Source organism: Nannospalax galili, unplaced genomic scaffold (genome assembly GCF_000622305.1).
Source record: "Nannospalax galili isolate Female #2095 unplaced genomic scaffold, S.galili_v1.0 scaffold856, whole genome shotgun sequence".
Taxonomy (NCBI): Eukaryota; Metazoa; Chordata; class Mammalia; order Rodentia; family Spalacidae; genus Nannospalax; species Nannospalax galili.
The window spans coordinates 69,465-91,627 of NW_008339573.1; the positions used below are offsets into that span (position 1 = coordinate 69,465).

At 43.1% G+C, this 22,163-nt stretch overlaps 1 protein-coding gene across 1 annotated transcript in view; it reads left to right on the forward strand.

Moving 5' to 3' along the window:
- Positions 1-12,183: 12,183 nt before the first annotated feature.
- Sil1 (SIL1 nucleotide exchange factor) overlaps positions 12,184-22,163 on the forward strand; it is a 314,878-nt gene continuing 304,898 nt past the window's right edge. The window contains exon 1 of the mRNA XM_008834287.2: positions 12,184-12,322. The gene's annotated coding sequence lies outside the window, so the exon portion shown is untranslated. The remainder of the gene's footprint in view (positions 12,323-22,163) is intronic.

Below are 22,163 nucleotides of genomic sequence, written 5' to 3' on the forward strand. Positions count from 1 at the left end.
TCTAAATCAACATTTTAAACAGAGTTTTCTATCAAAATGCAGAGTTCTTACAGCATTCATCAAGGTATTTCATTTTTTTTTTCCCAACAAGTTTGCTGACCCAAGACTGTGCTGGTGTGGTCAGTTCTTGGACCCAGCATACCCAGGATTCCAGTATGCACCAGTCCTTCTGCAGCTCCCTGCTTGGAGATGTAGCCTTGGCTTTTGTGGGAGGACAGTCAAAGATTAATACAAAGAGGAGGGGTAGAGGTGTACAGCCACTCTGCAGTGGCATGGTTTTAGGACTTTTCCAGGTGTGTGTGTATGTGTGGGAGGTGTATTAATCACTTTTCTGTTGCTGTGATAGAAACACTGACCAAAGCAACCTATGAATGTTAAGGTTCAGATAGCCCTGCCCCCTCACCAACAGGATCCCAAGGACTTCTCATGCTCCTGAGAAAAGGGAACCTAGCTGATAAGCACCCTGGTCTTTGAAGTCAAGAGAAGCAGACTTTTCTCCACTGTTTGGCCAACACAGCAGGCTTCCCCTTTGATCTCTAAAGAGGGCAGGTTTTAACAGTCCTGCTCTCCCATTCCCCCCCCCAACTTTAAAAAAAAATACATGTTCTGCAGGAAGCAGAAGCCTCCCTTTTAAAAGATCCCAGCTCAAGACCTGGGCAGACATTTTCCCTGCCTGGAAGGGAATCTGTCCCATGTGTTCCTTTGCTAATAAACCCTATTTTGATGGAGTTTTAACTGTGCCTCAGTGACACATCATCCATTTGCTCGTTCTCCGCCAACTTTTTACCTATAAAAAATATGTTCTGATTTTTTTAATTTAATACTATATTATTTGTGTGGTTGTGTGTGCCTGTGTGTGTGTGTATGGGGTGTGTGTGGTGCTTTGTGTATGCTAGGTAAGCACTCTGCCATTCAGCTATGTACTTACTCCTTAATTTAATTTTTTTGGGGGGACAGGATCTCCTTGTAGCCCCAGCTGACCTGGAACTTACTATGTAGACCAAGCTAGCCTTGAACTCACAGAGATCTGCCGGCCTCTGCCTCCCAAGTGCTGGGATTAAAGGCATGTGCCACCAAGCCCACTAAAACCACTACAGTATGTGTGTGTGTGTGTGTGTGTGTGTGTGTGTAAAAATTGCATAGAACTGTCACAATCAACTTGGTTCACCCCAAGGTTCTCATCTATCTCATAATCTTGATTTTCTGACCTTCCTGCCTCTACCTCCCACGTGATGGGATTATGGACCTGCACCACCAAGCATGTCCACTTTCTGATTAGTTTTCTTTTTGAGACAGAGACTTGTATGCAATTCTGACTGACCTAAAACTCCCTCAGTAGTCCAGACTGGCCTCAAATGTGCAGGGATATTCCTGCCTCTGGCTTCTGAGTGCTGGGATTATAGATGTGTGCCACCATGCCTGGCTCTGATTTGTTTTTCAAGGCTATTGTTTATGTGATGTTTGCATGTTTTACTCTATGCATCTAACTGTGTAATTAAGAAGACTGCAGCAAAGTACTTTATCATTGTGTGACCTATTTTTTAAGTGAATGCAGAATTTAAAAAGCATTTTATTTATTACTTATATTTTTATTTTATTTTATTTATTTATTTATTTATTTATTTATTTATTTAATTATTTTTGGTCTTTTTGAGACAGGCTCTCCCTGTAGCCCCAGCTGTCCTGGAACTCACTATGTAGACCAGGCTGGACTTGAACTCACAGAGATCCACCTGCTTCTTCCTCCCGAGTGCTGGGATTAAAGGCGTGCACCACCATGCCCGGCTCATTATTTTTATTTTATATGTATGAGTGTATTGCCTGCATGCATGTAAGTGTACCCATGTCATGCAATACCCATGGAGGTCAGAAGAGGGTGTTAGATCCCCTGAAACTGGAGTTAGGGACTGTTGTTAGCCACTGTGTGGGTGCTAGAATACAAACCTGGGTCTCCTGCAAGAGCAACCAGTGCTCTTGACCACTGAGCCATCTCTCCAGCCCCAGTTTTTGGCATTTTGAGACAGGGTCTCAAAATGTGTAATACTGGCTGGCCTGGAACTCACAATGTAGACCAGGCTGGCCTCAAACTCACAGATTCCTCTGCCTCTGCCTCTGCCTCCTGAGTGCTGGGATTAAAGGCGTGCACCACCATGCCCAGCTTGCTTTTTATTTCTAATGTGTGTCTGTGTGTGGTGTGGTGTACAGGTGCCTGTGGAGGTCAGAAAGGGGTGTCATATCCCCTAGAGGTGGAGTTATAGGCAGTTGTGAGCCACTCATTGTAGATACTAGTTACTGAACCAAGTCCTCTGGAAGAACTGGAAGCACTCTTAACCTCTGAGCCATCTCTCCAGCCCCCAGAATGTTTTAATTTATATACATGTGTAGGCATGTCTGTGTGCTGTGTGAATGTGCTCAGGAGTGTGGGTGTTGTGTCAGAGTACTGTGCTTTATGGCAGACTATATTTTCTATGAGATGGCTGTCATGATACAGTCCATCCCTCATGTTCTTTTTACAAAGGGATGGTGACACTGATACCATGGAGAGGTAGGCTCTCTTTCTCCTTGGTTTTGAGCAGTTCTTTGTGATTCTCTCAATCAAAACTGTATGGAAGAAGTAATGCTATGTGACTTCTGAGGCTAGATTATAAAACACCATGTGCTTCTCTGCCTTTTTCTGATGGGATGCTTATTCTTGGAAATCAGCCACTAATCCGTGGGAAGACTGCTATGGTTTGAATGTTTGTTCTCTCTGAAACTTATGTTGAAATTTAATTGCCATTGTAATAGTATTAAGAGGTGATGCCTATAAGAAGTTATTAATAGCAGAGCGTGGTGGCAACAAGCCTTTAATCCTAGCACTCAGGAGGCAGGGGCAGGCAGATCTTTATGAGATCAAGGTCAGCCTGGTCTACATAGTTCCAGGCCAGCTGGGGCTACAGGGAGACCCTGTCTCAGAATATAAAAACAAAAACAAAAACAAAGTTATTAATACCATTATTAAGGGAGTGGGTTCATTTGAGAGTGTACTGTTATAAAATAAGTCTAGCTCCTCCTACTTTGCTCTTTCACACATGTTCTCTTGCCCTTCTGCTATGGGGTAATGCAGCCTGAAGGTCCTCATCACATGTAGCCTCTTCATCTTGGACATCCAGCCTCCAGACCATGAGCTAAATAAATTTCCACTCACTATAAATTACTCTGTTATAGCAATGGAAAATAGGCTAAGAGGCCCTGTAGCTACACGGAGAGGCTGTTTGTTAGTGTCCTGGCTGATAACACCTGTTGAGGTTCCAACCAACAGCCAGTGTCAACTGCCAGCTTCATCATTGAACATCCTGTCTTTGTCAAGGAACCCCTGCTGATAATGCATGGAGCAGAGCTGATTCTTCTCTGCTCTATCCTGCTCAAACTGCTAAATAAATTATTATTTCAAGATACTAGGTTGGAGGATGATTTGTTATGCAGCAATGAATAACTGAAACAGGACTATAGCTGTGATTGCTTGAAGAGTGTGTGCATTCCTATGATTCCATGCCTCTGTGGGTGCCTGCAGGCAGTACATTTGTCAGATGTCTGTGTACATGAATAGGTGTGTAGTTGAATATGCTTCTGTGACACAGTCATGGTTCTTGAAGCTTTGCTTCATCCTCAGTGGGATGTTGTTTGGTGAAAATACTTTGAAATCTTGTCTGTCTTCTGGATCCCTTCAGTGTTTTTCCTTTGAATCAGAAAGGCCTACTTAGGCGAGGGCTAATGCAGTTTAAATTACTGACCTTCCTCTGGCCCCAGCTCCTTGTCAAGGGATTTTAGCCATCTAGAAGCCCTGAAATCTTTTCTTTTTTTTATTAAAAAATTTACTTAATTTAGTTTTTATTTTATGTATATGAGTGTTTTGCTTGCATGTATATAAGTGTACCACATGTATGTAGTGCCCCATGGAGGTCAGAAGAGGACATGAGATCCCTGGAACTAGCTGCCAAGTAGGTGCTGGGAATAGAACCCAGGTCCTCTGCAAAAGCAGTCAGTACTCCTAACCACAGAGCCATCTCTCCAGCCCCTCGTATCCCTTTCATAAATGCTGTTGGCTTTTTTTATTCCCCTCTCCCTGTTCTGCTTTGGAGACCTACAGCAATGTAGTTACTCAGGTCCTAGATTTAGAGAGACAAATTCTTTTCTTTTTTAAACAAGTAACTTGGTTTTACTTTTATTTTTTTGTTACATTTATTCATTTATTTGTGTGTGTGTGTGTGTGTGTGTGTGTGTGTGTGTGCACGGGTGCGGGAGGTACACATATGCCATGGTATGCATGTAGAGGTCAGAGGACAAAATATAGGAGTTGTTTTTCTCCTTCCACCATGTGGGTCCTGAGGATCGAACTCAGATTGTCAGGCTTGGAGGCAAGGACCTTTACCCACTGAGATATCTTGCTGGTCTGATGCTCCGACCTGCAGGGCGGGAGACGGAGACTCGAACTCCTAGGGACTTGGAATGATGGGACAAGAGACACGAAGAATGACAGCAAGACAAAGAACTCTGATCAAGCTGCAAAAGTTTATTTTTCCACGGGGATTCTTATACGGCTGAAGCGGGAAATTAGCTGGGGAAGGGGAAGGGAAGGTGTTGTCTCAAAGGGTTAATGAACGTCCCTTAGGATGAGGGGAACTGGCACTGTGAGTCTTGGTTGCAGGATAAGGAAATTGGTGGTTGCTCAGGCTTATCTTGAATCATCGGAAAGGTTGCTTATCTTAGGGGGCAGGGAGGACTGATCAGCAAGTTCTCTGGAGGCTGCTTGCCCTGGGGGGCAGGGAAGGCTGCCAGGCAGCGTGGTCTCCCACAGTCTGAGACTAGAATTCTTGGTTTCTACCAATGAAGCTGTTGATACATGCTCAAATGTGCCCAGAGAGAGAGAGGTCAGCTGGTCTCTGTTCAGCAGAATTTACCTCATCTGAGTACAGCCCAGGCATTCATGGACTATGGTTCAGAATGTGAGTGCTTCCTCTTGGTCTTTTCTGGAATTCTTCTTGGAATCCTTCTTCTCCACATTGGTTATTTGACTTAGCTTTTCTGGGACCCCTCCTTCCCTTGCACTAAAGTATTATTGTCCAAGAGAACTTTCTGCATTGATCGAACTATTCTATAGACTTTACTTCCTAATATAGTATCCAATAGTCATAGGTGGACAGCACATCTCTGAAGGATTCAGAAAGAAGAGTTTTTGTTATCCATGAAAATAGAGACAAAATTTGCCCCACTATCTTACAAGGGTTTGTGGAACAAGTAGGTAGTGAATATGAAGAGATTTTATTCAAGAAGGGAATGGGGAAGACCATACTTTGAACAGGGCAGTTTACACTTGGAGCTCTTTGTTAATGTGTTTGTAAAATGGCAGTTGCTGCATTGTGATTTGGTCTGTTTACACTTCTGTGTCTTCTACTTGACTCTGAGCTCTGAGGGAAAGAACCCAGCAGGTCTGTTTCACATGCAGCTGTACTGCCACAGCCAAGAGCTGGCATATAGCTTGGTGCTCATACTCAAGTGAATGAAAAAATCTAGAATCCAGAAGGGATTCCTGGCAGCAGGATTTGAGGTATGTGCTGAAAGCTGGGTGGGCAGAGAGGAAAGTGCAGAGAGGAAGAAGCAGGACAATACAGTGGTTAAGACTGAGTGAAGGCTCCAGCTTACATCCAGAGAGAGAAGGGAGCCAATTTCTGATACCAGGAGTGTTTTTACAGGGTGTCAGGATTGTAGGAGTTTAATTGAGAATGGATGATCAAGGAGAGATGATCAATGTAACACATCTTTCTTGTTGAAGAAGGTCAAACCAATCATATAAATTTCTACCCAATCGGGGTTCTAGGAGTGGGTGTTATGGTTTCAATTGGTTTGACTGAAGCTGGTGGGGCTAAAGTTATTTCTCAGCCTCTCTGTCTTAAGCTTTTGCTGTTCTAGTGCGTGGAAGAAGGAAGCTAGAAACTGTCTATCAGAGCTATAAGGGAGAGACAGCTTTTTGGTTTTTATTTAAATATTTACTTATTTAATGTGTAAATGTTTATGCCTGAGTGTATTTATGTGCACAGTATGCATGCAGGTGCCTGCAAAGGCCAGAAGAAAGCATTGGATCCCCTGAAACTGGAGTTACAGGCAGTTGTGAGCAGCCCGATGTTGGTGCCGTCAACCAAAACCTGTTTCTCTGCAAGAGTACCTGAATCATCTCTCCATCCATGTTTACTTATTTAAAAGGAGTTATTAAGCTTACTTTTTCTGAATTCCTAGAAAGATCCAGGGAAATAGAGATCCCTCTGTCTGCTCTGATCCTTAGATTTCAAATTTCCTACTTCGTAGTTGTCTGTCTTTTCTCTATCTTGTTCTTTAAATAAAAATAATTTTTATTATTATTTTGTGTATGAATGTGGGTATCAATATGGGTGTGTGACAGTGTGTGTGGATATAGGTTAGGAGACAACTTTTAGGTGTTAGTAGACTCAACTGATCAAACTTAGGCTCTCGGGTTTGTGCTGTAAGTGCCTTTACCTGCTAAACCATCTCAACAGCCCTCTTTCTTTTTAAAAAAAATTTTATTTCAATTTTCAATTTTTTTTTATTTATGTGAGTGTTTAGCCCGCATGTTTGTAAGTGCATCATGTGCATGCAATGCCCACAGAGGTCAGAAGAGGGTGCCAGATCCCCTGAAACTGGAGTTATAGGTGGTTGTTAGCTGCCATGTGGGTGCTGAGAACTAAACCTAGATCCTTTGTAAGAGCAGTCAATACTCAACCACTCAGCCATCTCTCCAGCCCTGTTTTTTGTTTTGTTTTGTTTGTTTGTAAGTCAGGGTCTCATGTATCCCAGATTGGTCTCAAACTTACTATGTACAAGAGGGTGACCTTGAATTTCTGATCCTCTTGCCCCTACCTCCTGAGTTCTGGGATTATAGGCATGCATTGCCACACTTGGCAGTCCTTTCTTTGGCCATATAAGGAAAGGCTGTCAGTTTGGGTCCAATTTTTTTTGTCTTTTTGTGTGTGTGTGTGTGTGTGTGTGTGTGTGTGTGTTTGAAACAGTCTCCTTGTAGCTTCAGCTGGCCTGAAACTCACTATGTAGACCAGGCTGGCCTTGAACTTACAGGGATCTGCCTGCCTCTGCCTCCCAAGTGCTGGAACTACAGGGTGTGCCACCCCCATGGGTCCAAATTTTCACAGTGGCTTTAGTGCCTCAGGAGTGTTGAGTGTGGAGTCTGTATTATGACTGAAAGGTCTCAGCAGGGTTTGTCTTAGTCTATTGGGGCTGTTTTCACAAAATACCTCAGACTAGGTAATTATAAACAATATAGATTCTCTGTTCACAGCACTAGGAATCTGTGAAGTCCAAGATGTCTCTAGAGATTCATTGTTGAATAAGTTTTTTTTTGTTTGTTTGTTTTAGTTTTGTCTCCCTAACAAATACTAAAAAACAATTTAATGGAGGAAAGATTTATTTTGGCTTACAGTTGTAGAGTTTTAGTCTATGGCTGGCTGTCTCCATTGCTTTTAGGCACATGACGAGGCAGAAACATCATGGAGGAAGGGTATGGTGGAGGCAAATAATTTAACTCTTGACAGTCAGGCGGCACAGAGGAAGGGACAGTGGACAAGACAGTTTTCAAAGGCATGCCCCCAGGGACCAACTTTCTTCCACAAGGTTCCACTTTGTATTGTTTCTACCACCATCCAAAATAGCACCTCCAATTGGGGACCAAACCTCAAGATACAAACTTTTAGGGGACATTTGATATGTAAGTTGTGACAGTTGAGTATTTGCTGTTAAGGTTCAGATAGCCCCGCCCCCTCACCAACAGGGGCTCAGGGACTTTACATGTCCCTGAGAAAAGGGAACTGAGCTGATAACCACCCTGGTCTTTGAAGTCAAGAGAAGCAAACTTTTCTCCACTGTTTGGCTAACACAGGAGGCCTCTCCTTTGATCTCTAAAGAGGACAGGTTTTAACAGTCCTGCTCTCCCACTCCCCCCCACCCCCCAGCCCAACTAAAAAAAAAATACATCTTCCTGCCTTCTGCAAGAAGCAGAAGGCCCCTCCCACCCCCTCCCCACCTTAAAAAAGCTCATGACCTGGGACAGACATTTTCCTTGCCTAGAAGGGAATCTGTCCCATGTGTTCCTTTACTAATAAACTCTATTCCAATGGAGTTGTATCTGTGTCCTGGTGCTTTCTCCTGATCAACCAGATTAATCCATAGGCTACTTTATCTATCATTTGCTATCTGCTTTAAAGAAAGTGCTTTATTGCTGTAGACTCTAATAGCAAAGGGACAAGGATGGGCACGAATCCATGGGCCAGGTAGGTAGCTCAATGGTAGAGACCTTGCCTGGCATTCATGAAGCCTAAAGGGTGTTCCATCTCCAGCTAACGGGTACAATATTTATATTAATACTATCACATTAAGTTCTAGTGTACAAATTTGAGGGGGGGCAGCTCACAGCAGAATTTTTCAAGGACTGAGGACTAGGAAGCATAGAATATGTCTTCCTGATATCAGAAAAAAGTAATGGGGAGATATGGGAGGAGTTGGAGGGGAGGGAGTAGACATGGATTTGATCAAAACATGTGGCAAGATACTCCCTCAAGCTAGGTATGGTGGCTCATGCCTATATTCTCTGCACTTGGAAGGCTGAGGCACTTGGGAAGATTGTAAATTCAAGACCAGACTGGATACACAGTGAGTATTAGTCTAGCTAAGGCTATAAAGTGAGACCCTTTCTCAAAAAACAAAACCAGAAGGTTTCAGAAGGTTAGAGTCTATAATGGTGGGGGAAGCCTGCCGCTGGAGCAGGAGGCAGGAAGCTCATATCTTCAACAGCAAACTTGAAGCAGAGAGCAAACTGAAAGGAGGGTGAATCTATTAGCTCTCAAAGTCTGCTTTCAGTGATATACTTCCCCCAGCAAGACTAAACCTCCTAAAGATTCTATGACCTCCCCATACAGCACCACAAACTGAGGAGAAAGTATTCAAATACTTGAGCGTATGGGGACAGTTCTTATTCAAACCACTATACCTCGTGTCAGTTACCTTTCTTGTCACTGAGACAAATACCAACAAAAACAACTTAAGGAAGGATTTATTATGACTCATGGTTTGAGTCCTTTATAGCAGCAGAAGCATGAGGCAGCTAGTCATATTTTTTTTGTCACCAGGCAGAAAGCAGAGAATGAATACTGATGCTCTGCTCACTTTCTCCTTTTTATTCAGTCTGAGATTCCCAACCAATGGAATGATGCTGTCCATATTCATAGTGCACGTTTCCACCTTAAACATCCCACAGACATGTCCAGAGATTTGTCATCTAGATGATCCTATCAGATTGACAATGAATATTAACTATAACACCCCTGAAGACGCTGAGCAGCACCAGCTCCCAGTTAGCCATGTAATTAGGAGGAAAACAACAAATATTCTACAGTGTATGTGTTGATAAGCTATTGGTAGGGTAAATACATCAAATGCATTTTAAATTTTATTTTTGTTTTTTTGAGACAGAGTCTTGCTGTGTAATTCAGATTGTTTGGGGTCCGAAGAATTCCCTTAATTGACCACTCAGACACAGAGACTCAGGAAAACTTAGCTGCTTTATTGAGACCAACCGGCTGGTGATGCAGGCAGGCTCGGGAGCTGCACTACGACCCAGAGCTGTGGAAACACAGGGCTTTTAAGCACAAAAACTGTAGAGCAGGGGATTTCTATAGAAACCATAAACAGAAGAACCAGGAAAGGATTTGAACAATGTAGGGCTGATTTCCAGAGCCTTAACCTATACAGCCATTGGCTAACTTACCTGGGGCAGAACATTCTTCCTCTCCTGCCCCAGACCATTTCCATAGAAACCATAAACAGATGTACCAGGTAAGGGTTTGAACAATCTAGGGGATTTCCAGAGTCAGGAAGAGGGCAGCTCCTTCTCAGAGGACAGGGAGGGGGGGTCTATCCTTCAAGATTGCCCTCAAACTTGTAATTCTAATGCCTTAGATTCATGAATACTGGGATTACAGGCATAAGCCATCACACTCACTTGAACTGCATTCCTACTATGGATTTGACTTACATGGTAAGTCAAGGACTGTAATGGTCAGTGGCAAGGTAGAATTATTCCGGAGCCCAGCACCTCCCACTGGTCTTCTGGGTATGCCAGTGGAAAGTAACCTGTTCTCCATTCCTTTCCTATCCATAACCAAGGAATATTTTATCACTTCTCATGAACTGGCATTACCTATGCAATTACTACATGGGGGCTTGTTCTCCCTCCCAAAGCCACCTACCAAGGTTTGCTCAGTGGGTTATTTCCCACTGTAGTAAACATAATTAAGAAGGTAAATTGAAGCTGGATGTGGTGGTACACACCTTTAATCCCAGCACTCAGGAGGCAGAGGCTGGCAGATCTCTGTTCAAGACCAACCTGGTCTACATAGCGAGCTCCAGGCCAGCTGGGGCTATAGGGAGGCCTTGTCTCAAAAAGAAAAAAAAGAAAAAAGAAAAAAGAGAAGGTAAATTGAAAGCTGGAACCTCACATAATATACCAAAAAGGGAAAGGAACTCAGAGGTATGTTGAGTTGATTGTTAGCTCTTGGTAAAGACCTGTCATTTGAGGACACTGCTTATTTGGAGTATCTTTTTCTCCAGTCATGAATGGCCAGGAATAACTGGTAACCATTTTACTAGTGAGGTTTAACATGTCTGACAATACAATAATAGCAAGAAAACATGACTTTAGAGTTATCCAATTGTTCTAGTTTGGTTTCTGTTGCTGTGATAAAACACTGACCAAAAGGAACTTGAGGGAGGAAAATGTTTATTTGGCTTTTGGTTATAGTCCATCATTAAGGGAAACCAAGGCAAGAACCTGGAGGCAGGAACTAAAAAAGAAACCATGGAGGAATGGTGCTTACTGGCTTGTTTTGTTTGACCTGCTCAGCCACCCCTCTGATAGGTAGATCAGGTCTACTTGCCTAGAGATGACACCACCCACCATGGCCTGGACCCTCCTACATACATCAAACAATGAAGCAAATGCCTCCATAGACATGCCCAGAGGCCAGTCTGATGGAGGAAATTCCTGAATTGAGGGTTCTGCCTCCCAGGTGTTTCTAATTTGTGTCAAGTTGACAAAACTAACCAGTACACCAATCTAGTTTGAATCCCTACTTCTACCACTTTCTAACTCCATGACCTTGTGTAAATACTGTCTTCTTTGAGCCTCAGCCTCCCTATTTATAAAAGGGACAGAAATTTTATAAAATAATGAGTGTGTGTGTAGCATCTGGTAAATATAAGACATTCAGTGTTATAGAAGAATTAGAACTGCAGGTAACCTATTATCTTTAATTGTATGTCTGTGTGGTGGTATACTACATGTGTGCAGGTCCCCAAGGAGGCCAGAAGAGGGTGTTAGATCCCTTGGAGCTGGAGTAACAGGTAGTTGTGAGCCACCCAACATGGGTGCTAGGACCGAACTCAGGTTCTGTGAAGAACAGCCAAGTGCTCATAACTGCTACTGAACCATCTCTTCAGCCCAGCTGTATTTATTTTTAAAATAATTGGTTTAAAATTTTTTACCCAATACACAATTCTATAAAGCGAGTGATATTTTGCATGAACTTTCCAAAGGACTATTTACTGTTTGAGCTTGTTTCAGTTTGTGTCAGTTTGTGACAAACTGAGTCATAAACACTGTGATTTATTTTTGTGGTCCCCCCCCCCCCCCCCCGCCCACTCATGTTTCTTTCTGAAGATCCTTCCGTTAGAAAGAAATTAGAATCTTGGGAAATTAAACAAGAAACTCTGAAGTTCTAGGTGGTAAGCAAGACTCAGCCCCTAGATATCTCTTCTTTTTTTTTTTGGTCTTTTTGAGATAGGGTCTCCCTGTAGCCCCAGCTGTCCTGGATTCACTATGGAGACCAGGCTGGCCTTGAACTCACAGAGATCCGCCTGCCTCTATCTCCTCAGTGCTAGGATTAAAGGCATGCGCTACCCCTCCTGGCCTAGATACCTCTTTTAAATGCTTAGTTCTTTTAAATACATTTTTAAATGCACTAGGGGGCGGGGCTTAACAGACGCTGAGGGAGGCGGGGCTTACAGCGGTCCGGGGCGTGTTGCACCGGAGGCTATTCTGGCAGGCTACCATTGGACGAGATTGTGAGTGACGTAATAGCCATGCGCTTGCAGGTTCTGACAGCCGCTACCGTGGCGTTTGCGCAGGAGGAGCTGGTTGCCGCTGCAGCCGCCTGGAATTGTGGGGGTTGTGTCTGCCCCTCGGCTGCCGTTCGGAAAGCCGAAGGTAGGGGCGGTGAAGGGGCGCCGGAGCGGGGCGCAGGGCGGACGGTGCTGACCTGGCCTCTTGCCGCCTGCGGTCTCCTCTCGGCGGCGGTCTTGGCGCCTTCCCAACAGTGTTCTGGGGTCCCATCACATCCACGGTAGTGTCGCCAGTGCGAGACGTCCCTAGTGGGCGTTAGGCTGTCAGCCCAAGAGCTGTGCTATCATTTTCCATTTAAAACGACCCAAACGACTTCAACTCCAGGAGAGGGCCAGTGGCTTTGGCTGCGCATCTGTTTGTTTCCTCCTTTATCTCTCTTTTCTTTCTCAGTTTCCCCACATCTGTTCAAAGAAGGGGTGAATTATTTGTTGCCCTCCGAGACACCTCTAGAGTTGATATTTTGGTTCTTGGTTGGGACCTCTAAGTCTCCCATGCGAAATTGTGCCCTGCTCCCTTAGTATTTCCCTTCATCCTTTGCGTTCTTTCTTTTACTCTGGCAGATGGAAAAACTTAACTCAGAGGTTATAAGATTATGGACTCCTTGCGATTTCAAATTACCTGGGGAATTTGTGCATAGTCTAATCTACGCCCAGGAACTTCGGATAAACTGGGGGTGTGTGTGTGGGTCTGTTGTCCATCCAGGTGACCTGAGAATCCTCGTTTTGATGGGAAAGGACTGGAATCCTGAAATGTCCAACAGCCGAGAAACCAGTAACCCCCTTTTGCACTGTAGGAGCTAAATGACTGTTAAGATGCCTTTAAAAATATGTTAATGAGCTGGGCCTGGCGTGGGGTGACCCACGCCTTTAATCCCAGCACTCGGGAGGCAGAGGAAGGCGGATCTCTGGGGCTACAGGGAGATCGTGTGAGGGCTGGAGATGTACGAAACCCTGGGTTCAAGCCCCAGCACCATGTAACCAGATGTGCTAGTGCACACGTGTAACAACACTTGGGTGCATGCAGGAGACCAGAGGTTTCAGTATCATACTTGGTTGGTTACACAGAGAATTTTAGGTCAACCTTGGCTACATGAGACCCTCTGTGTGTTCTTATTTGCTATCTTGAGACAGGGTCTCACTATGTAGCCCGGCTTCTATATATCTGTTCTCTCTATGATCCATATGTAAGATCAGTTTTCTAATATGTATTTAAAATGTCTGGCTTCTATTCAATCCCAGCTGGCTCTCCCACCTCTAAAAAACAAAACTGCAAAGTGCTTTGAAGAATGATTAGATTAACTCACACTAGGTAGGCAGGAGGAAAATGAATCCTCCGTATTTGCTAAACAAAGAAACTGATGTTTTATAAATACAGTGTTTGTTTTGAGAGTGTGAAAGATGTTTTTTGTGTGTCTTTTTAGTTCTCACTCAAAAATTGTCTTTTTTTTTCTTTTCTGATAAAAGTATAGACAGACTTAGGGATTCTATACAATGTTAATGGGAACCAGAACATAATATTAGGATTGATGTTTGTGTCCCATGGGTCAGAATTTGGTCAGTAGTTTCCAGTTGGGAACATGGCTCTTGGATGTTTAAGGTGGTGCTGCCACCCACACCAGATTTATCTTAACCTTTATTCCAGGTAGTAAATTTAATCTGCTTTTTATTACATGTGCTGTTTTTGTGAAACTGGCAAGTGGGACTGGAGAATATGTTAGTAGGCATTCGACAGCCCTGAATAAAAATTATCTGGTACTTTGATATTTTCCTCCCATTTCCTGTTTTCTGAAAGCCTCTCTGCTGAGGCCCACTTTGAGCCCTGGTGTGTCTCATGTCAGGGAAGAAGGCTAATTAAGTAGAGCTGAAAAATAACAAAATGGGTTTCAAAACGGCAAACACATCAGAACCTAAATCTCTACTATTTATCTCCTCTCAGTGTTGTGTGTAGGTGTGGGCTGTGGTGGCTGTGCTGTGCTTTAATCTATGTGATATCGTTACTATCCAAAGCAGTTTTGAAAATCCACATCCATAATTGTTTTCAGAGATCAGTCCCATGAATACATGACACCATACTTTTTTTTTTTTTTTTTTTTGGTCTTTTTGAGACAGGGGCTTCCTGTTATCCTGGCTGTCCTGGAACTCGTGATGTAGACCAGGCTGGCCTTGATCTCACAGAGATCCGTCTGCCCCCTGAATGCTGGGATCAAATGTGTGTGCCACCAGACCTGGCAACACTGTACTTTAAAAACAAAAAAACACAAACCTCTAAATGGCACATGATTAAGCAACCTTATCACTGACTTGTTTTCAGATAAATGAACAGTTTTGTTTTATTGTGTGAGATACTATCTTGTGTGTGGCCTAAAGTGGTCTCAGACTTGCTATGTAGTCCACATTGGCCACAAACTGGTGGTCCTCCTGCCTCATTGACCCTAGGGCTGTTATTACAGGTATACTTCACACCTGGCTAACTGAACAGTTATTTTGAAGTGGACATAATGGATTTTTAGAGTGTGGTAAACATAAATTCTAGTTCTACTTATTGGCTATACGACCTTGGGCAAGTTACTTCACCTCTTAGGCTCAGTTTTCCACTACTTAAAATGGGACTGCTACTTCAAAGGATGATTAAATGAGGCAATATACAGGAAAACTCTTGGGACATAGGAATGTAATAAATGTTTTCACCATGAAATGAAAATAAAATATTTTTTTTAACTTGCTTTCTTTTCAATACTGGGGATCAAACACCAGGGCCTTGTGCATGTCAGACACGTATTCTACAATTGAGCTACGTATACTGTAGTTGGAAGATTTGCTCTTAATAAGAAACTTTAGAAGAACATGACAGTCTTTAAAGGGAAGGTATATTCTTTTCCCAAGTAGGTGGATGCTTTCCAATTCTTTTTCATGTCTGTAGATTTCTATTTTGACTTTATCCTGCCTGCTGCCTTCGTTCACTTTCTGTCCTATGTGAAGCTGTGTCATGGAGGCTATCTATTAGTCCCCTGGAGTAAGCCTCTTTTTAGGAGAGCTAATGTGAACACTCTTATAATGCTTACTCCTTGGTTGGATATCCTGGGGATTTTTCTCTGAGGCCCTATCTGGTGTTAGATCATGCTTTGTAACAGAGGTATCTCTCACTTCTAGATTTGGTGTCAATTTGGAGACCTATCCTTGGAGCTAATCTTTTTCCTTTCTGAGTGAGAATGAATACTTTATCCTTCTCTGAATCTGCCTTAAGCTGCAAGCTTTAGTCTTTTGCAGTAGAGTGCTTCATATTTTAATTATATATAGTGTGAAGAGGGAATATCCTGCCTTTGGTTTTTTTTTCATTTACTTTCACCAAGGATTTGGGGGTGGGCAGGGGTATGAGACTAGCCTGTTGTTATTCAGATGCAGCTTTGGGTAACTTCTAGTTCCTTTTATAAACAGTAACTGTTTCTCTTTAGGACAAAAACTTTATCAAAGATTTAAGTTACTTAGACACATGGAGACCCACATAGACTGTTTCTGACTTGTGAGGAGTTTACACTTGACATCCTCACTTGTGCAATTTTCCACCCTGGAAAATCCAGTAACAGGGGCACCGTGATCAACCCAGACTTGTAGTTCCTTCAGAGTCCATCAAGTAGCTCGTTCTAGTTTAATTTCTGTTGCTGTGATACAATACCTTGACAAAAGCAACTTCAAGGGGGAAGGGTTTATTTTAGCTCACAGTTCCAGGTCACAGTCCATCATTCTATAGAAGTCAGTATAGGAATTTTACATTCACAGTTAAGAGAGAAATGAATAAATGTACCCGTGCTTATTTGCTCACCTCACTTTTGTCACTCATACAGTTCTTGACCCAGCCTGTGAAATGGTGCTGCCCACATTCAGGGTGAGTTTCTCTACATCAGTTAACTCAATTAAGAACATTCTTCCTGGGGCTGGAGAGATGGCTTAGTGGTTAAGAGCACATACTGCTCTTGCAGAGGACCTGTGTTTAGTTCCCAGTACCCATACCCAGTGGCTCAGAACTGCCTGTAACTCCAGCTCCAGGGGGATCTAATGCATCTGGCCTCTGAGGTACCTGCTTTTGCATGCATACCACACACACACCACATAATTAAAAATATTAATCTTTTTAAAAATATTCTTTTATGTGTATGACTGTATTGTGTACATGTGTGTAAAAATATTATTTTATGTTTGAATGTATTGCCTGCATGTGTACAAGTGCACTCATGTTGTGTAATGTCCTCAGATGTCAGAAGAGGGTGTTGTAGTCCCTTGGAACTGAAGTTACTGATGGTTGTTAGCTGCCATGTGGGTGGTGGGAACTGAACCTGGGTCCTCTGCAAGAGTAGCCAGTGCTCTTAACCACTGAGCCATCTCTCCAGCCCCTAAAAATAAATCTTAAAAAGAAAGAAAATCCCTCCCAAGCATACCCACAGGCCAACCTGATCTAGGCAATCCCTCATTGAGACTTTCTTCTGATTCTAGATTGTGGCAAGTTGACAACTGAAACTAACCATTACACACATAGCTCATAGACAAGAGTATGGCTGTGCTGGTTGCCCAGTAGTTTTTCCTTCAGCCTAATCTTGTCCTTGGCCTTGGTATCAAGAAGGAAGTAGCATTTTCATTGCATGAAAAATGTCCTGTGGCAAGGCCTTAAAGGTGAGGCACAGAGAGCTCTGATCATAGGGCTGGGCAACTGGAAAATCTGTCTTATCCTAGGAATGCTGCCAAGTGCTGTGTATCCTTCATGTTTCTTGGTGTCACTCAGTTGTGAAATGGAAATGCCTTCATTGATCTCCTCCCTAAGAAATATGAACAGTCATTTCAGTTTTTTCAGTATAGAGGGACTTTTTAGATGTGAGGCTTTCAGAGACCAAATGGAGACAGTTGATCATCCTACCAATGACTGTTACCGAAATTAAAGAACATGCTGTCCACATGCAGCAAGCAACTCTTTTGGGGCCATCTAATCAAGTGTTTCTCAACCTTTCGTTTATCATATTTTCAGAACTCCTCCCCACTTGTCCATCTTGCATAAAATTTATAATTTTAAAATATCGTGTGCATTACCACAACATACATGTATCAGTTAGAGAACAACTTGAGGGGGTTGGTTCTCTCCTTCTACCATGTGGGTTTCAGGAATTGAACTTAAATTCTGATTATTAGCCTTGGTGGCAAGCGCCTTTACTCACTGAGCCATCTCTCTGGTCCTCATGTAGAATTTATTTATTGTGACAGGGTCTCATTATGCAGCCCTGGCTGATCTGGAACTTACTATGTAGACCAGGCTGGCCTTGACCTCACAGAGATCTGCCTGTCTCTGCCTCCCAAGTGCTGGAATTAAAGGTATGTGACATTTTGTCCTGCTCCACTGGGAATTTTTAAAAAATTTAATTAATTTTGGTCTTTTTGAGACAGGCTCTCCCTGTAGCCCTACCTGGCCTGAAACTCACTATGTAGACCAGGCTGGCCTTGAACTCACAGAGCTCTGCCTGCCTCTGCCTACTGAGTGCTGGGATTAAAGGCATGTACTACCACACCTGGCTATTTTTATTTATTTTTATTTTATGTGTATGAGTGTTATGTCTGCATTCAAGTGCACCCGTGTCATGTGTCATGCAATGCCCATGGAGGCTAGAAGAGGGTGTCGGAGCCCCTGGAACTGGAGTTATGGATGGTTGTTAGCTGCCACCCACATGGAATTTTAATAGCATTAATATTTGGTGTATCTGTGATTATGGCCCTTTGGATGACCATAAATCATTGTAATGCCTATGATTTCTGCCCTCCCCAAGCCAATTTTCACCCTGTCTGTGACTCTATATTATTTCTGTAGGATAGTTATTAAGGCCTATTTTCCATCTGGAAGATGTAGCTGTTATCACAAGCTTTTTCAGTTCTTCAAAAATCAAATTAGTAAAGCAAAGAAATGTTATCCACCTTACTCCAAACTTAAAACATAGGTAGGCACTATTCTCCATTTTGTAGATGAAGAAATTGAGGCTTAATGAGATTAAATGATTTTACTAAGGTTAAAAAACTTGATGCAAGGGGCTGGAGAGATGGCTAAGTGGTTTAGAGCACTGGCTGCTCTTGCAGAGGACTCAGGTTCAGTTTCCAGCACCCACATGGAGGCTAACAACCATCTATAACTCCAGTTCCAAGGGATCTGATATTGCCTTCTGGCCTCCATGGGCATAACATGCACACTTATATACATGCAGGCAAAACACTCATTCACATAAAAAAACCAAAAATATAACAATAGCAAACTTGGTGTCAGCCAAGCAGGTGGAAGCCAGGAGTGCTGGTGCATGACTTTAGTTTGTAAGGATGGCTGAGGTAGGGGGAGGTTCACTTCCTCTGAGTTTTGAGTTACAGACAAGCTTCAAGCAAGAGCCTGTGTTTTTTTTTATTTTTATTTTTTTCCTATTCATTTAGATTGTATTTTGGAAAATTTAGACCCATTCACTTGTTTGGGGAATATTTGAATGAATATGAGAGTGGCAGGTTTGTTCATACAGTTGTCTTTGGAATTTTTTAAATTGAATTTTTGTGAATTTCATATATCTTGCTCATATTTAGACCCCGCCTCCCCTATCTGCACCCTCCCATAGCTCCTTCCCACCAGCTTTTATGAATTCTATCATATATGTTAAGGCCTATCGAGCCAAGTTTGTTGCCCTAAATGTCCCTTGGTGTGAGTCCATCCACTCAAGCCTAGTCAACCTATTTAATGTCACTCCCTTAAAGAAAACCAACTCTCCATCTCCCAGAAGGGATCAGTTCCCAATAGTTCCTCAGCTAAGGTTGGGGCTTCTTACCCATTTCCCCACTTCTGTGCTGGGTTTTTGTCTAATTTGAGCTTGCATAGGCCTTTTGTATACGGTCACTATTGCTCTAAGTTCATATTAGCAACTTCCCAGCTGCCTAGAAAACTCTATTTCTTTGTGGTCATCTACCACCCTTGGCTCTTAAAGTCTTTTTGCCCTCTCTTCTGCAATGGTCCTTGAGCCCTGGGTGGCAGAAGTTTGATATAGGTGGCCTACCCAGGGACAAGCATGCTGCAATCTCTTATTCTCTGTCCAGTTGTGGCTTCTGGAATAACTGCCATCTATTTCATGAAGTTTGTTTTTTTGTTTATCTTGGTGCAGCCAGGGACTAAAGCTAGTTCTCACTTCAAATTTCTTTTTTTTTGTTCATTGCATTGTGTGCTTACTCCCCCGTCCTCCATGGGTTGGCAGTCATCAGCAGGACATTCAGGCATTCCAGTCACCTTTCTCAGGGCCCTACCATGTTCCAGGCCTCATGGACTTTAAAGTGAAGTGTTTTTGATGTTGAGGATGAGGCTGCCTTATGAATAATGCCCTCTTCATTCTTTCCTGTTTGGTTCTTTTTATGAGATGAGTAGCTGTAGCTAAGGGCCATCATGGAAAGGAGTTAGCTTCTTGGAATTTAGGAGGGTCAAAGTTGTGAATTTCCCCCTACTGGCTCCATTTTCTAACCTGCTGAGCTGCTTGTAATTTCTGAGTGTATGGCCTGCAGTATACAACCAAAAAGGTATAGCAGGCTTGATGAACTCTTTAGCTTTTAGATGTTTATAAGGATAACATTTCTGCTTTGCTTAGCGATGGTCCTAGTATTTCAAAACAGGAGTTGGGTATTCTAAAGTTTTTTTTCAGATTGTCTTCTTCAGGCTGGGCTTGGTGGCACACACCTGTAATCCTAGCACTTGGGAGACTGAGGCAGGAGAATAACGAGCTCCAGGTCAGCCTGGGTTCCCCAAGAAGTTTGAGGCCAGCCTGGGCTAAAGGGTGGGACCCTATTTCAAAGAATCCAAACAACGACAAACCCAGGCAGTCCTAATACCAGTAAGTGAGTTGGAGAATATATTAAATGAGGGTAGAGGAGGAGGTGGGAAAGAGAATTTCTACCGGGGCTCCTCCAAATAGACTAGGATAGAGTTTATTATCTCTATTTCAAACCTTGGGCTTCTGAGGTATCTTCGTTTACCATCTGCTTTTCTGGTGCCTTGTGGGCTGTCTGTTTTCACAGCTGAGTCTGCTTTGTTGGTCCAAGTGTTCTCAGACTGAATGTTGGAGGTTTTGGGTAGTGTCTGATGTTTAGCCCATTGTGCCATTTAGCTTTAGTGTCAACTTGACACACCTGGGTAGAAGGAGCCTCAATTGGGGAATTGCCTTCATTGGACTGGCCTGTGGCCATGTCCATGGGGCACCTTCTTGATTGTTGAGTGATATGGGAGGGCCCAACCCACTGTGGGTGGTGCCACCCCTGGGCAGGTGGGCCTGTGTTGCATAAGAAGGCAGGCTGAGCAGGGGCCAGGAGAGCAAGCCAGTAAGCAGCGTTCCTCCATGGCCTGTGCTCCAGCTCCTGCTTCCAGGTTCCTGCCCTGAGCTCCTACCTTGGGCTCCCTGATGAACTGCGACCTGGGAGATGTAAGCTGAATAAACCCTTTCCTCCCCAAGTTGGTATTGGTCAGCGTATTTTGTTACAGCAATGAAGAACAAACTAGGACACCCATATTATGTTTCATGTCCACAGGGAAATAGGGAGGGGCATGTTTCTAAAGTCTGTTCACTGGCCAGGAAGCTCATCGAAGAGCTTCTTGATTATGCCTTTTATTACTTACTATCATTACAGACATAGGAGTAGCACAGCAGTTGATAAACTGATCTTCACATGTAAGCACATTTCTCTCTGCAAGTAGTTTACTCCTTGTGCTTTGTATATGAAAAAGTTCTAGAAACTGAAGAATCAGAGATGCATCCAAAGGGTCTGGTGAGGAAACTGATGCCAGTGACTTTTAAAATGAACATTTTTTTTTTTTTGACTTTTTGAGATAATCTTTCTGTAGCCACAGTTGGCCTGGAACTTGCTATGGAGACCAGGCTAGTCTCGATCTCACAGAGATCTGCCCACCTTGGCTTCCGAAATGTGGCGATTAAAGGCATGTGCCACCATTCCTGGCTCTGGACAGTTCTTTTTTAAAAAACTAATTTGAATATTTACTTACTTTTTTTTTGTTTTTTGAGACAGTGTCTTCCTGCAGCCTCAGTGGGCCTGGAACTCGTTATGTAGACTAGGCTGGTCTGGAACTCACAGACATCTGCCTCCAGAGTGCTGAGATTAAAGATGTGCCACCACACCTGGCTACTTAATTCTTTTGAGACAAGGTCTTATGTAGCCCATATTGGCCTTGAACTCCTCATCCTCTTGCTTATAACTCTGTGCTTGGATTAAAGGCATGCACCACCACATCTGGCTATTTAAAAAAATTATTTTTATTTTATGTGTACGAATATTTTGCCTGCATGCACATTAAGTGCACCATGTATGCAATGCCCTCTGAGGCCAGAAGAGGGGGTTGAAGTCCTTGGAACTGGAGTTAAAGATGGTTGTTGGCCACCATGTGGGTGCTGGGAACTGAACTTGGGTCCTCTGTAGGAGCAGCCCATGCTTTTAACCACTGAGATTTTAATTTTATTGTCAAGATCCTGCTATTAAATTTAGGCTAGCCTGGATCTTACTATGGGGTTCATATTGGCCTCAAATTCATGATCTTCTTGTTTCAGCCTCCTAAGTGCTGGAGGTGTAGGTGTATGCCACCTTGCCTGGCTTAAATGGACATTTCTTACCTCTGGGGATTATTTCAGGGTTAAATGCCTCTAATTTCTGTGACATTTTTTTACAGGAACATCAGCAATCTAACCAAACCCTAGAAAACTAGCAGGTTTCAGTTCAGTGAGAGTAACAAGTATGACAATCAATACAGCCAACATTGATTGGTCATGCCTTGAGTCCAGAGGATAGGAAGTCTTTGAAACCTCAGGGGCTAACTCCTGAGCAAGGTTTTTAAGGGTAACCTCAGTCTCATAGTCAACAGGGAGTTGGATTTG